Source organism: Erpetoichthys calabaricus, chromosome 1 (assembly GCF_900747795.2).
Source record: "Erpetoichthys calabaricus chromosome 1, fErpCal1.3, whole genome shotgun sequence".
Lineage (NCBI taxonomy): Eukaryota > Metazoa > Chordata > Cladistia > Polypteriformes > Polypteridae > Erpetoichthys > Erpetoichthys calabaricus.
The window spans coordinates 18,539,007-18,554,479 of NC_041394.2; the positions used below are offsets into that span (position 1 = coordinate 18,539,007).

General features: G+C 42.5%; 1 protein-coding gene across 2 annotated transcripts in view; it reads right to left on the reverse strand.

Moving 5' to 3' along the window:
• Positions 1–9,288, reverse strand: part of ppp1r13l (protein phosphatase 1, regulatory subunit 13 like) — a 215,275-nt gene extending 205,987 nt beyond the window's left edge. The window contains exon 1 of one of the 2 annotated variants that reach the window (XM_051933989.1): positions 9,110–9,288. The gene's annotated coding sequence lies outside the window, so the exon portion shown is untranslated. Of the gene's footprint in view, positions 1–9,105 lie in introns of both variants that reach the window. The other variant, XM_051933986.1, reaches the window with a different exon arrangement.
• Between the last annotated feature and the right edge of the window lie 6,185 nt (positions 9,289–15,473).

The window sequence follows — 15,473 nt, forward strand, 5'->3', positions numbered from 1 at the left end:
CAGGGGCCCAGCGGAGTAGGATCCCTTCTGGCAGTGACGGGGATTCAAACAGGCAACCTTCTGGATACCAGCGCAGATCCGCCGCCCTTCATGGATGTCACCCAAATGATTTGTGGCCTAAAGTGAATTCTCAGTCCTCTTTGGTTTTCCTTCCAGAAAGTTCACGGTAAATCCTCACAGGCAGAAACGGAAACAAGCGAGATGGAGAACTGCGGGTTCCTTTTTGTCATTTTTACACCGTATCGCTAATGAGAAGCCATTAGATACAGGGGGGTGCGGCTATTTGAGGCTAAAATAAGCCATTAAAGGCCACGTCACGTTATGCGACTTCTCAGTCGTAGCCTTCATTTACATAATCTTGGCGAGTCAGAGGCCGGCGCGGGAATTGCAGTCGTGTAGTCCGACTGGTCCACGACTCGCTCTCATAAAATCAACAGCTCTGATTTTGTCTTTAACCATAGCGGTGGGCTCTGTGTGCGGGACAGCGGACGGCCGATGGATGCTCACGCGGGCGGTCACTCGTGGTAAAGATTTACCAGCTGATCTACAGTCTTCCTCTGGGTGAAAGAACTCAGACAGAACCTTAGCCCAAAGTCCCCAACACAGCAAGTGGAAGGGTCTGCCAGCCTTCAGCTTGTACAAACATAAAGGGCAGATAAGAAGAAGCTTTCCAAACTTAAAAGGTTTACTTTACACATAAAACACTGAGCAGCACAAAAGCTCTGAAGAGCACAAAAAGAACTGGAGGAGCTTCCTTCCTGAAAACAGACCTTCATGGTCATATCAAACGAGTCTCAATACGGAAATTCAGAGAGGTCGGAATACAGAGCAATGGGTGAAAACAATTCAGTAAATCCACAAGCACACAAAATCAGAAGAACAAGAAGAAGAACAAGAAAAAGAACAAGAAGAACAACAACAACAAGAAGAAGAACAACAAGAAAAAGAACAAGAAGAACAACAACAACAAGAACAAGAAAAAGAACAACAAAAACAACAACAACAACAACAACAAGAAGAAGAACAAGAAAAAGAACAACAACAAGAACAAGAACAACAACAAGAAAAAGAACAACAAGAAAAAGAACAAGAAGAAGAAGAACAACAACAACAACAAGAACAAGAAAAAGAACAACAACAAGAAGAAGAACAACAACAACAACAAGAACAAGAAAAAGAACAACAAACAAAACAACAAGAAAAAGAACAACAACAACAAGAAGAAGAAGAAGAAGAACAAGAAAAAGAACAACAACAAGAACAAGAAAAAGAACAACAAGAAGAACAAGAAAAAGAACAACAACAAGAACAACAACAACAACAAGAAAAAGAAAAAGAACAACAAGAACAAGAACAACAACAACAACAAGAACAAGAACAACAAGAAAAAGAAAAAGAACAACAAGAACAAGAAAAAGAACAAGAAAAAGAAGAAAAAGAACAACAACAAGAACAAGAAGAAAAAGAACAACAACAAGAAGAGGAAGAAGAGCAAGAAAAAGAAAAACAACAACAAGAACAGGAAGAAGAACAAGAAGAAAAAGAACAACAAGAACAAGAAAAAGAACAACAAGAAGAACAAGAAAAAGAACAAGAAGAAGAACAACAACAAAAAAGAACAACAACAACAAGAACAAGAAGAAGAAGAACAACAAGAAGAACAAGAAAAAGAATAATAATAAGAACAAGAACAGGAAGAAGAACAACAACAAGAACAGGAAGAAGAACAAGAAGAAAAAGAACAAGAACAAGAACAAGAAAAAGAACAACAACAAGAAGAACAAGAAAAAGAACAAGAAGAACAAGAAAAAGAATAATAATAAGAACAAGAACAAGAACAAGAAAAAGAACAACAACAAGAACAGGAAGAAGAACAAGAAGAAAAAGAACAAGAAGAAGAACAAGAAAAAGAACAACAAGAACAAGAAGAACAACAAGAACAAGAAAAAGAACAACAAGAAAAAGAACAAGAACAAGAAGAAGAACAACAACAACAAGAAAAAGAACAAGAAGAAGAACGACAACAACAAGAACAACAAGAACAAGAACAACAAGAACAACAACAAGAAGAACAAGAAAAAGAACAAGAAGAAGAACAACAACAAAAAGAAGAACAACAACAAGAAGAAGAAGAACAACAAGAACAAGAAAAACAAGAACAACAAGAACAAGAAAAAGAACAACAAGAAGAACAAGAAAAAGAACAAGAAAAAGAACAAGAAAAAGAACAACAAGAAGAACAAGAAGAAGAAGAACAACAAGAAGAACAAGAAAAAGAACAACAAGAAGAAGAACAACAACAGGAACAAGAAGAAGAAGAATAATAAGAAGAAGAACAAGAACAAGAAGAAGAACAACAAGAACAAGAAGAACAAGAAAAGCTCACCAATGCCAGGGCATACAATGTACCGCAAGGGATTATGGGTATTCTCATCCTTCATAGTCCCTTGACAATGATAGACAGGTGGTGGTAAGCTCTAAAGAGTCACAAAAAAATCCCAAAAATGTCCCCTAGAGGGTGAAATACCGTCAAACCCCGGCAGGTCACAAAAGAGGGCAACAAAGAATCTTTACGGATGAAGAGATTTTTCTTAATAAAAACCTCCATTAAACAATAAATGAGCCCACAAGGAGCACAAAGGCAAAAGGCACAGAAGGCAAAGCCATCCAAATTGGCCATTGCAATAGCAAACAGATCCCCAATACATGAAAATCTAAAGAAAGGTCAAAAGGCAGAGTAAAAAAGGGTCACGACAATCCAGAAAATCCCAAAAATATCAAAAGAGGGAAAGCACAGGAGGACTCGCCGACACCCTAACTTAGAACACGACTAAAGCCTCAGCAAGGAGGGCTAAGGCAGAGGGGGCTTGAATTAGGGCTTCTTGTGAGGGTCCTGCTATTATGATGGGTTTCTCTCATTTTTCTAGTGCTTCCTTTTTCTCGTGAGTGTCACAGTTTCCTGGCAATGACGTCGGTGGTTGCCATGGAGATGTGTCCCAGAATTCTCCGGGGTTGCTCTACGTGACATTGAGTGTGTTTATATGCACTTTAATAGCCCGCTTATTTACAGTAATTTGATGTAAACCCTTATTCCAGTTAGGGAGTCCGGGTTACTGGTCTCTGAGAAACTGGATTAACACTCGTCGGTTTCTCGGCAAGTATCCTGGTTGTGTGGCCATGTAAACCCTTAACTGGGTTACTGTTGGGGGCCAAGTGGTCTACACATGCCCATTGCACTCTGTCAGACTTTGCGTGAATTTGCTTCACACATGCATCCAGCAACTATGGGTAGAAAATGGTGGGAACACCCATAAGATCAGTTTCCTGAGGACATTCGGGCGATCACCAAAGAAATGTTGAAGGTGCCCACCTAGTTGCCCCTTTCATTAACCAATGAGTCCTAAAAATAAAACAAACGAGAGTACAATAATTACAAGATAGATGAAAAAAAACAAAAACATCTCACTTGGCTAAAGATGAGAGAGCAGTCCCAAGTAAAGCACTATAAAGGTGCATTGCCGGTGGTATAAGGGACCCCCAGTAGCATTTCTTGAATAAAGTCCTCAGTGTTTGGTGTGCCACAGAGAGGATGTGCAGCATTGTTCAGTTTGGTCTTCATTCTCTCCTCTTCTATGACCTCCAAGAAGGTCCAGAGTGTGTCCCATAACTAAGCCCTGCCCTGTCGCTACGCCTCGGCTGTGATGTACAAGTCGTGCGGATTTTATGATTGCATTATTCAGGAGTGCAAAGGTTCAAACAGGAGAGTCTTGACGAGAACAGACCACTCAGCCCCATCAATCCCAGTCACTTAACTTCTCCAAAACAGAATCGAGATGAAATCTGAAGGTGGTCTCCACGACATTATTGTCTACCACAATGCTTAGCAGTTTCAGGAGTTCCCCAAACCCCCTCGCCAACCACCATCTCCGCAGCTGGAATTCCACACATTCCAGTTTCCTTCTGAGTGGCACTGGGCATGGGGGGGTTGTGGGGGCTCATCAGGTGCAAGTAAACCCATAATTAATAAATGGGTTTGGAGTTAAATATATGGTGGTGTAGAATTACAGAACACTTCAGGGAAGTGACTTGGACTCATTTTGTGTCTGAACGTCTTATCCAGTTTGGTTTCATCACATCCCAGATTTGTTTGGGTTGGGTTCATCTGCAGCCCTAAATCGACTTGGGCATGATGCCCTCCCAACCAGGGCTGCTTGCTGCCTCCACTTCTCTTTCCCTGATACTCTATACTGACAAAAGTCTTGGGACCTCCCCTCCAAATCTTTGAATTCAGGAGTTCCAATCACTTCCATGGCCACAGGTGAATAACATCGAGCACCTTGGCATGAAGACGGCTCTACAAACACTTGTGGCAGATGAAGTTTAATGTCAGTAAATGTAACGCATTACACATGTGAGGTTTGAAAATCGACAGTCCACCTTATGAGAAGGATTTAGGAGTCGTAGTTTACTCGACATTCTCAACTGCCAGCCATTGTTCAGAAGCCATCAAGAAGACTAACAGAATGTCAGGTTATATAGCGCCTTGATGTGTGGAGTACAAGTCACAGGAGGTTCTGCTCAACCTTTATAACACACTGGTGAGGCCTCATCTGGAGTACTGGGTGCAGTTTGGGTCTCCAGGCTACAAAAAGAACATAACAGCACTAGAGAAGGTCCAGAGAAGAGCGACGAGGCTGACTTAGGGCTACAGGGGATGAGTATTAATAAGAAAGATTAAAAGAGCTGAGCCTTTACAGTTTAAGGAGAAGAAGATGAAGAGGTGACCTGAGTGAAGTGTTTAAAGTTAATTAGTCCAGTGGATCGAGATGGTGACTTCAAAATGAGTTCAACAAGAACACGGGGACACAGTTGGAAACTTGTGAAGGGTAAACTTCACACAAACATTAGGAAGATTTTCTTTACGCTAAGAACGATGGACACTTGGAATAAGCGATCAAGTAGTGTGGTGGACAGTAAGATTTTAGGGACTTTCAAAACTCGACTTGATGTTTTTTTGGAAGAAATAAGTGGATAGGACTGGCGAGCTTTGTTGGGCTGAATGGCCTGTTCTCGTCTAAATTGTTCTAATTTGTGAAAGAATTGGTCGCTTTCAGGAGCTCAGTGTACTCAAGCCTGGTGTCGTGATAGGATGCCACCTGAGCAGTAAGTCCATTTGTGAAATTTCCTTGCTATTAAATATTCCACGGTCACCTGTTAGTGGGACAAAAGTGGAAGCAGTTGGGAACAACAGCAACTCAGCCACAAAGTGGTAGGCCATGTCAAATCAGAGCGGGGACAGCGCATGCTGAGGTGTGCAGACGTTACCAACGTTCTGTAGAGTTAATAGCTACAGACCTCACAAAGCTCAACAACAGTGCAGCGTAGAGACAGTGGGCCCCCATGGCCGAGCAGCTGCAGCCAAGCCTGACATCAACAAGTGCAATGCAAAGCGCCGGATGCAGTGGTGTAAAGCCCACCGCCACTGGACTCTCGAGCAGTGCAGACGTGTCCTCTGGAGTGACAAATCACGGAAAAAAATGAACAAGTCCAGCCAGCAGAACGGGACTCGCCTGACTGCATTGTGCCAAGAGGGGGGATTATGGTGTGGGGTTAGGCTTGGCCCCTTAGTGCCAGTGAAAGGAACTCTTAATGCTTCAGTATATGAAGCCATTTTGGACAATTTCAGGCTCCCAACTTTGTGGGAAGAGTTTGTGGATGGCAACATGACTGCACACGCACACACCAGTGCACAAAGCAAGGTCTATAAAGACATGGAGGAGCGAGTTTGGTGTGGAGGAACTTGACTGGCCTGCATAGAGAGAGCCCTGACCTCAACCTGATAGAGCACCTTTGAGATGAATGAGAGAGGAGACTGCGAGCGAGCCAGGCCTTCTCGTCCAACATCAGTGCCTGACCTCATAAACGCTCTCCTGGTCACAAATCCCACCTTTGAGATGAATGAGAGTGGAGACTGCGAGCGAGCCAGGCCTTCTGGTCCAACATCAGTGCCTGACCTCACAAACGCTCTCCTGGTCACAAATCCCCATAAACATGTTCACTCCTACACCTTGTGGAAAGCCTTCCCTGAAGAGATGAAGCTGTTAGTGCTGCAAAGGGTGGGCCAACTCCATATTAAAACCTATGGATTAAGAATGGGATGCCATTAAAGTTCATGTGTGTGTAAAGGCAGGCGTCCCAACATTTTAGTGCATAAGGAAATCAGGAGACGGAGAGCCAATGAAGGTGTGAAGTTTTAAACGGCGTCATTTAGGTAGAACTCCCACCAAGTTACTTTTTTTTTTTTATGCCCTCATTCCTCTGCCAGGTGCCAACAAGCTTCAATTGGTGTGCCAACTCTGAATCATAGCTCTTGGTTTCATACCAGATGTCACGTCACGGAAGCCATTGCCCAGAACACAACCACAAACAGGTCCAAGATAAATAATTAGGACTATTCATAAAATAGACTCATCTCGATGGCACTGCCATTCACCTCTAAAGCTCCTCCACCCAGAGTACCCGCCCAACATGCAGAGGAGTCAAGCAGGCAAACCTGAAGTTACCATGCAGCCTCTCATAATGAGAAAGCACCGCATAGTGCCAAGTGATGGGGCTGTCGGTGAAAGGCGCTATACAGAGTGTACGGACATATCTGCATGCCATCTTTGAACCTCCAACATATTGATCCCTGTTTGAATGTCACGCGGCACCAGTGCCAGCCACTATCCACGTGACAAGCAACGAGGATGACGTGCTTCTGTGTGTGCATGGATTCAAAAGATGGCAGCCTCGGCTCAGAACACTTCAAAAGCCCATTGGAGTCTGCTGTTCAGGGCGGCATGGCGCTTCACAGACCACCATTGTCGTCTTCTCTCTAAGGTTCAGTGTTCTCCCCTGGTCCAGGTAGATGTTCCTTGGTTTCATCTCATATGCCAGACAGGGACACATTAGATTAACGGGGGTCCTGGATAGCAGATCAAGCTATCATGTAGTGTCTTTTCTATTATATAGTGCCTTTCATAGCAGACCTTATTGGTATATAATTCCCTTCATGTCTATCTACCTATCATAGAGTGTCTCTAATATTAAATGTATCTGCATATCACTTATATGGAGTCTTTTACATTACATCTTTTGATATCAGGTCAATTTAATATATAGTGCCATTCATGTCAGCTGTACCAGTGTTTTTGTCATATAGTGCCTTTAAATCAAATCTACCTATTATTTAGTACCTGTTATGTCCACTCTATGTGTAATATAATGCATTTCCAGTCTATGCATATATATATATATACACATTATATAGTGCAGTTCCTCTGATGCAGATTAAGATATCGTGTAGTGACGTTTCTATTATATAGTGTCTTTCATATCAGGCTTTATTGTTACATAATACCTTTCCTGTCTACCTATTATATACTGACTTTCATCAAAAGTTTCAAATATATCAGTTATATAGCACCTTTCATGTCATATATATCTGCAATATTGTGCCTTTAATATCAGATGAATGTATCTATTATACTGCGCACTCATATCAGCTGTATCTGTGCACCTGTTATATAGCGCCTTTTATACCTGATCTACAGTACTTCTATTATTTAGTACCTGCTGTGTCCGATCTGTGTAATATAATGCCTGTCCTGGTCTATCTGTCTTTATAGAGGGCCTTTCATCAGATGCTTCAGCACATCTATTATATAGTGCCATTCATGTCAGATCTTTTCATATCAGAACAATTTATCATATAGTGTCTTTGATTTCTGAGTGATTCATCAAATATATAGTGCCTTTTATACTATCAGATCAGAAGCCTTCAGTTAAGCTGGAGAAAAAACAAAACAAAATCTGCATGGGGTCCAAGGCCAAAAGACCACCAGTCCAGACCCCACTGGGCATTCAACCCAACATAATATATACAGTATACTGTTGAGCATTTCAACTTGATCGATCCATCTAATAAGTTAACGTCAGAGCAATTTCTCATATAGTGCCTTTGATCTCAGATCATGTATCAAGTGCCTTTGATTTCTGATCGAGCGATCTAATATATAGTGCCTTTCATAACAGATGTACTCCATAGTGCATTTCATACTAGATCAATCCACCCATCTACTATATAGTGCCTTTCTTATCTATCTAACGGCCTGTTATATCAATAAATGGATATAATGGATGGCCGCTGGGATTGTTTTAAAGTGCCATCAGTATCGAGTGGTTTTGATATTAATATACAGTTGCCATGTGCGGCGCTAGATTTTACAAAACTTTTAAATAAGGCGCTATATAAAATAAAGAAGATTGCATAGTGTGAAAGAAAGAAAGAAAGAAAGAAAGAAAGAAAGAAAGAAAGAAAGAAAGAAAGAAAGAAAGAAAGAAAGAAAGAAAGAAAGAGCGCTTAAAATGGACAAATGAAACAGCAGTAAACAATAAGTGCGTGGATCACAAAGGTGTGCATTCTGCGCAAACGGCGGAGCCCCCGGTGCCTTCCGACTCAGTTTGTTGTCCTGCATGTAGGAACTGAGCGCTGAAATCTGCGCCTCCTGCTCTGAACGGGATTTTCACGCTTCTTCTTAAATCGTATCTTGAAAACAGTGGCAGGCTATGAGGGTGGAAGTGATAAGTCGTTTTGGAGTGGGCGGGTGGTCACGCAAACTTGGGATGACTTTCTACACAAAGGGCAGCCTTACCGGGTGGTGTCGGGGTACGGGTCTCAAAAACTAGGCATCACGCTGCAGCAGTGAAGAAGAGCGCAAAGTAGCCTACTAATGCCCTTCATTTTGATTCAGCCGCGACGCGACGGAGGATTAAAGTCGGGCATCGTGCCCGCTGACGGAGTCCTCACCTCGGAGGTGCCTCACTTTGTAATCCCACACGTCCGACGCCCTGTCCGCACACATCGCAAAGCACAAACCACATGTCACTTTTTATACGTAAACCGTCTAAAACAAGAGACAGAGAGCCAAGTCCACTACACGTCCGATCTGCAAACTTCTGCAACAAAAGTCTCCAAAAGTGCGCCTGACTTTTTGCGATCATCCGCTCTCAATCTTACAACACACACATTACTGGATTCGGACGGTCGTAGTGAAGCCTTTCTACTCACCCCTGCCTTCACGAAGGGCTCTCAAATCGCTTCTACAGACGCGACCAAGTCGAGCGCACAATGCAGCCGCAGTCAGTCGTGGAGCCCCCCCTCCTCGTCAAAGGGGTGTTAGCAGCTCGCGTCCCCGACGCTGATGCGATCTCACAAGAATGCGCCAAATCGGCCGACTGCTCGCTCCCTCCCTCCGGTCCCGCCGACGAATCTGAGGCAGGTGACCAGCCCCACAGGTGAGCCCGCCCACCCAGGGCACTGTGGGCAATGAAGTGTTTTGGTTTCTGGACAAAACTACAAAATAACTGCCGGGACAATTGGGACGTCTTAAAGTTCGTAAGTTCTGAGCTCAGATTCCAGTGGTGTTGAGGTTTGGGCCGGCGACCCTGCATTGGAAACAGGAGGTCTGGAACTGGACTGACGGACCAACATTTACAGCGTCTTTCAAGATCTCGTGGCGAAAACGGCCGTCACTTTCTTTTTTAAAGAGTCAATACAAATAGTTAGCTAAATTGCCAAAAGAGTGCGCAGAGTGCTGGAACAACAACGACCACCCCAGCCTCCCGTAACCCCGTGTCTCGCGTTTATCTGTGCTGCACTCCTGCATACTTTGAATGTGCTTTGGGATTGTAGGTGACGTTAATGACACTATATAAATGAAGAAGAAAAAAGTAACCGTATGCACATATCTGTTATATAGCGCCTTTCATATGATGTTCGACCATCCTATGTAGTGACTTTCACACCTCTCTATTATATAGTCCCTTTCATATCAGATCTATTATATAGTGCCTCTAAGATCAAATCTGTATACAGTATCTATTGTACAGTTCATATCATATCAGATCTGACTATAATATACTGTGTCTACAGTTATACACTCTTGTGTACTTTGTAAGGTGCCTTGTAATGGCGGGCATGGTTAATGGTGCTACATAAAATAAAGAAGGGAACCCCTGAGTGAAGAAACTTATCTGACCCTATGATGGCATCTCATATCAGATCAACTTCTTATATAGTGCCTTTCATTTCAGACCTAACTGTTTTATATAGTGCCTTTTCTATCTATCTATCTATCTATCTATCTATCTATCTATCTATCTATCTATCATATAGTGCCTTTCAAAGCTATCTATCTATCTATCTATTATATGGTGCCTTTCTTATCTATCTATCTATTATATAGTGCCTTTCACATCTATATATCTATCATTCTATTATATGGTGCCTTTCTTATCTATCTATATATATTATATACTGCCTTTCACATCTATCTATCTATCTATCTATCATATAGTGCCTTTCACAGCTATCTATCTATCTATTATATTGTGTCTTTCTTATATATCTATATATTATATGGTATCTTTCTTATCTATCTATATATCTATTATATAGTGCCTTTCACATCTATCTATCTATCTATCTATCTATCTATCTATCTATCTATCTATCTATCTATCTATCTATCTATCTATCATTTCAAACATTAATAGCAATTAGAAATGTTAGTGATGTTTGGAGGTATTTTAAAAGAATGTCAATTGATTCTTGAATAAAAAACGGGTATTAACTTCTATCAAAAACATTAAAAATTTTGCGTGTGTCCAGACTTTTATTGGCAGTGTACTTCTTGAGATTCCGAGCCCTTAATAGTTTCTTTTTAAAAGAAAAACGTGAGGACAACAGAAATATGAACATGTCCTGGTCATCAAAACATTGGGCTGTTGCTCAGGAAAAAAAGTGAAAGAAAGAAACTCGACAGTTTTTTTGGAAATGTCTGTTGTGCCTGAATCAGAGCACGAAGACGCCACGGAATGAAATAACGCGCTGTGTTAAAAGTCTCGAGTGAGCCGCGCAGTCAGCGGTCCGTTAAAAAAAAAAAAAAGCGACGAGCGCCGAATTTTAAACAATAAGAACGACGACACCGCCCCCTAGTGGACAAGACCAGCATCTCACCAGAAGCGTCAAACTCACAACAACGAGGAGTCATCAATGTTAAAAAGCAAGTTAATTAAAATGAAGGCTATCGATGTGTGTGCCGTTAAGAGCAGAAATCGACTACTGACTAAGGAAGTGGAAGAAATGATAACATGCAGCCACCATGGCCCTCCAGGATTAGAATTTGACACCCCTTGTCTAGCCCTTGTCTTTGCTATTGATTCTGACAAGTGATAGATAGATAGATAGATAGATAGATAGATAGATAGATAGATAGATAGATAGATAGATAGATAGATAGATAGATAGATAGATAGATAGATAGATAGATAGATAGATAGATAGATAAACTTTATTAATCCCAAGGAGAAATTCACATTCTCCAGCAGCGCAGCAGCATACTGATACAAAAAACAATATTAAATTAAAGATTGATAACAATGCAGGTATACAGACAGACAATAACTTTGTATAATGTGTGATGGAGGAAAGAGCCTGCCTTCCTCACCAGTTTGTCCACGCATGAGGCGTCTCTCTTCTTAATGCTGCCTCCCCAGCACACCACCGCGTAGAAGACCACAACCGTCTGATACAACATCTGCAGCATCTTATTGCAGATGTTGAAGGCCACCAGCCTTCTAAGGAAGTATAACCAGCTCCGTCCTTTCTTACACAGAGCATCAGTATTGGCAGTCCAGTCTAATTTATCATCCAGCTGCACTCCCAGGTATTTATAGGTGTGCAAAGTGAAAACAATTCATATTATTAAAGCTATCTGCTTCAGGACTTTCATACACACACAGTCAGTCTGGCAGGGGTTTAGATCATTGGGCATCAACATTACACGATACTAGCTGACGCCACTGGACACTTCGCCTGAGCTGCTTTCAGGGACCGTGAACAGGCGCTTACATCTCCAAATAAAACTTTAAATAACAAAATGTCCTCTGTATCCAGAAGCACACTTCTGGGGTCTAACCTATTGAGTGTACGTGGGGGCGCCATCATAGCACAGAATCACTCAGCACTCCTTTTCTTGGCGCATTTCCCCAGCTGAATGCCACAAACAGTAAAGAATGTCAGCGTAATCTGGAGCACTGAGGCCAGCTTGTTGAGGCACACATTCAGTATGTCATCGGTGTCATCAAAAACAGGACGCACGATGTGACTGACACCCGCTGGGCCCTTGAACGTCTTTGGTGTTAATGAACCATCACATTTTAAATGTATGGACTGTGGGGTCAGACTGATGGGTCCAAGTGTCATCCCTGCTTATGAAATGCTACGTCCATCCTGGTGGGGAACACTGCTGGCTTACAAAAAATACATTTGGGCTTAAGTCCCTGAAAGACCAGAGAGAGACCTCCTTACATGGAGTTTACACTGGTTTACATTTAGATAGGTAGATGTGAAAGGTGCTATATGATAGATAGATAGATAGATAGATAGATAGATAGATAGATAGATAGATAGATAGATAGATAGATAGATAGATAGATAGATAGATAGATAGATAGATAGATAGATAGATAGATAGATAGATAGATAGATAGATAGATAGATAGATAGATAGATAGATAGATAGATAGAGTGCACCAGCTCTACATCCACTCCCTGATTGCTGACTGGACATGGAGGCTGCTTGGTGCTGTGAAAGTCAATCAGCAGTTCCTTGGTTTGCTGATGTTAAGTTGCAGACAGTTCTCTTTGCACCAACAAACCAAGTTCTCCCCCTGACTCCTCTCCTTTGTCTCATTCCCCTTATGAATAAGTGCAGAATCGTCTGAGACGTTCTGCCAGTGACGTGACCTCATGTTATATTTCTAGCCAGAGGTGTACAGGGTGAAGAGTGAAGCAGACAGGCCTGTTCATGGTGGTGCTCCAGTGTTGCTCACGCAGTCCTCAAGTCTAACAAACGGTGGTCTGCCCGACAGACAGTCCATTACCCAGCACACCACAGGCTCATCCACCTGCACATCTCTGAGTGGACCCCTTAATAGGGATGGCTGGATGGTATTCCAGGTGCTGAAGAAATCAAAATACATCATCCTTATGGTGCTGCCAGTTTTGTCCTGGTGAGAATAAGCCTTGTGGAGCAGACAGATAATTGAATCCTCCATTCCAATCTTTGTCCAATAGGGAAACTACACTGGGTCCAGGTGGTCTACCACAAGAGGACTCATATAGTCCAGGACCGGCCTTTCAAAGGGTCTTCATGATGTGAGACATAACTGCCACTGGTGTGTAGTCATTAAGTGAAGAGGCGCTTGACTTCTTTAGAACAGGAACATTGCAGGATGTTTTCCACAGCAGTGACATTTTGTGAAGGCTTAGGGACAAACTTAACAAGTGACAGAGGACACCACAAAGTTGGTCAGCACAGGCCTTAAGAACTCAAGGACTGACTCCATCTGGTCCCATGGCTTTGCCTGTGTGTAGCTTCCCCAGTTGTCTCCTTACTTGGTCTTCTATTATGGACAGACAGTCTACGCTGATGGTCAGAGGTGGGCTTGTCACTGGCCATTTCTGTTGACGTGGTAGGAGTTGTTGATGTAGCAGGGATGGCGTGATGGAGACTGGTCACTGGAAGAAGGTGTCAGTGGGAGGGCAAATTTATTAAAACATTGGCTCAGGGTGTTAGCGTTGTCCATATCCCCTTCGATCACCTGAGCCCTGGATTGCTTGAGTCCAGTAATGACACCCAGTCCACTCTACCCATCCTGCTGCATGTTATTCTGCGTCAGTTTGTTTTCTGTTTTAGCTTTCTAAGTTTCCTTTCCTTTACTCAGATTTTTTTCTTCAGCACTTGCTGGGCGTCCTTCAGAGCCTTTTTGTCACCAGATTTGAATGCTCTCTTTTTCTTTATCAGTTTGACAGAAATTCACCAAACAAGAGGGTCTTCAAACACTTCTAAGATACACACATTGAGGGAGACGGCAGTTTGGATGGAGGTGGGCAGCTCGTTTCACCAGACAAGAACTACACATGAAGAGTCTGGACTGAGGTTTGTTGCATCACCAGATGCTGTACACCAGCAGACCTAAGACGGCACACAGGACTCCATGAGAGTCTCCGTATATACTAGTGGTGACCCACCAACTACTCAAGGATGTGAACTTAATGTGTGCTGCTACAGGAAGCCAATGTAGTGATCTGAAAGGAGGAGTGACACGTGCCCACCTTGGTTGGTTGAACACCAGACTTGCTGCTGAATTAGGGGTCACCTGCCACAGCACAGTGACACATGCCAAGTACTCCTGCCAGTGGAGAGTTGCAGCAGTCCAGACTTGTGACAAGAGCCGGACCAGGAGTTGTGTAGCATACTTCATCACATATGGAGTTTTCTACACTCAGCCTGCACAGACCTCTTTCACTTTTAGTTGTTCATGAATACTGGCACGCCAAGCTAATCCCAACAGCGACTGTAATCATACTTACCGTCCCATCACTCTTCAGTTCTTCATTAAGATTCACTTCATGGTGGGAACATTCTGTTCTGACCTTGAATCCCAGACACCCTGCCACGACGGAGGTCTGCTGCCCATTTCTTGCCCGTGGCATACGGAGTGGACTGGACCTGTCACACCTCGACTGTTGTTCAACAGTGGAATTCCATGGAAGCACCGTAGCTCATTTGGCAGTTTTCTGTCACCATGTTGACTCCATTCTGAAACAAGAAAGTGAATGCTATAAAGCAAGGGTTGCCAGCTCCGGTCCTAGAGGACCACTGTGGCTGCAGGTTTTCTTTCTAACCCTTTTCTTAATGAGTGACCTGTTCTTGACGCTAATTAACTTCTTTTGAACTAATTTTAATTGAGTTGTTCTTGAAGACTCAGACCCCTTAATTGTTTCTTTTTCCCTAATTAGCATCCAAACAATAATGAGATACAAAATGAGGCAAAGCAACGGGTGTCCATCATACAATATCTGAAAATAAAGAAAGATGAAGGTCTCAGGAATACTTAATCTGCTCAGGTCCACAAAACATTTTAACAGAAAACAGAAAATCAACAATTACAGAAATGTCTGCTATTGTACCACAAGAGCAGCAACAAGCCGTGGAATTAAAGAACGAGTTTAATGAACGACAAGAATCGGCACCTCATTAAGCAGCTGGTTGGAATGAAATTGGTTGGAGTTTGAGGCCCTGACTTAGTTGGTCTTCTGCCGGCTCACTCACTTCACATTTCATTTCTGTTTGGGTGCCATTTAAGGAAAGAAATGAAGCAATTGAGAGGAACGATGAAGAAATCTTAAAAAAGCAATTCAATTAAAATGAACTCACAAGGAGTTAATTAGCAGCACAAACTGGGCACTCATGAAAAAAGGGTTAGAATGAAAACCTACAGCCACGGTGGTCCTGCAGGACCGGACTTGGTAACCCCTGCTATAAAGCACAAAAGATACACAGTTGTAAGTCAGATATTTTAGT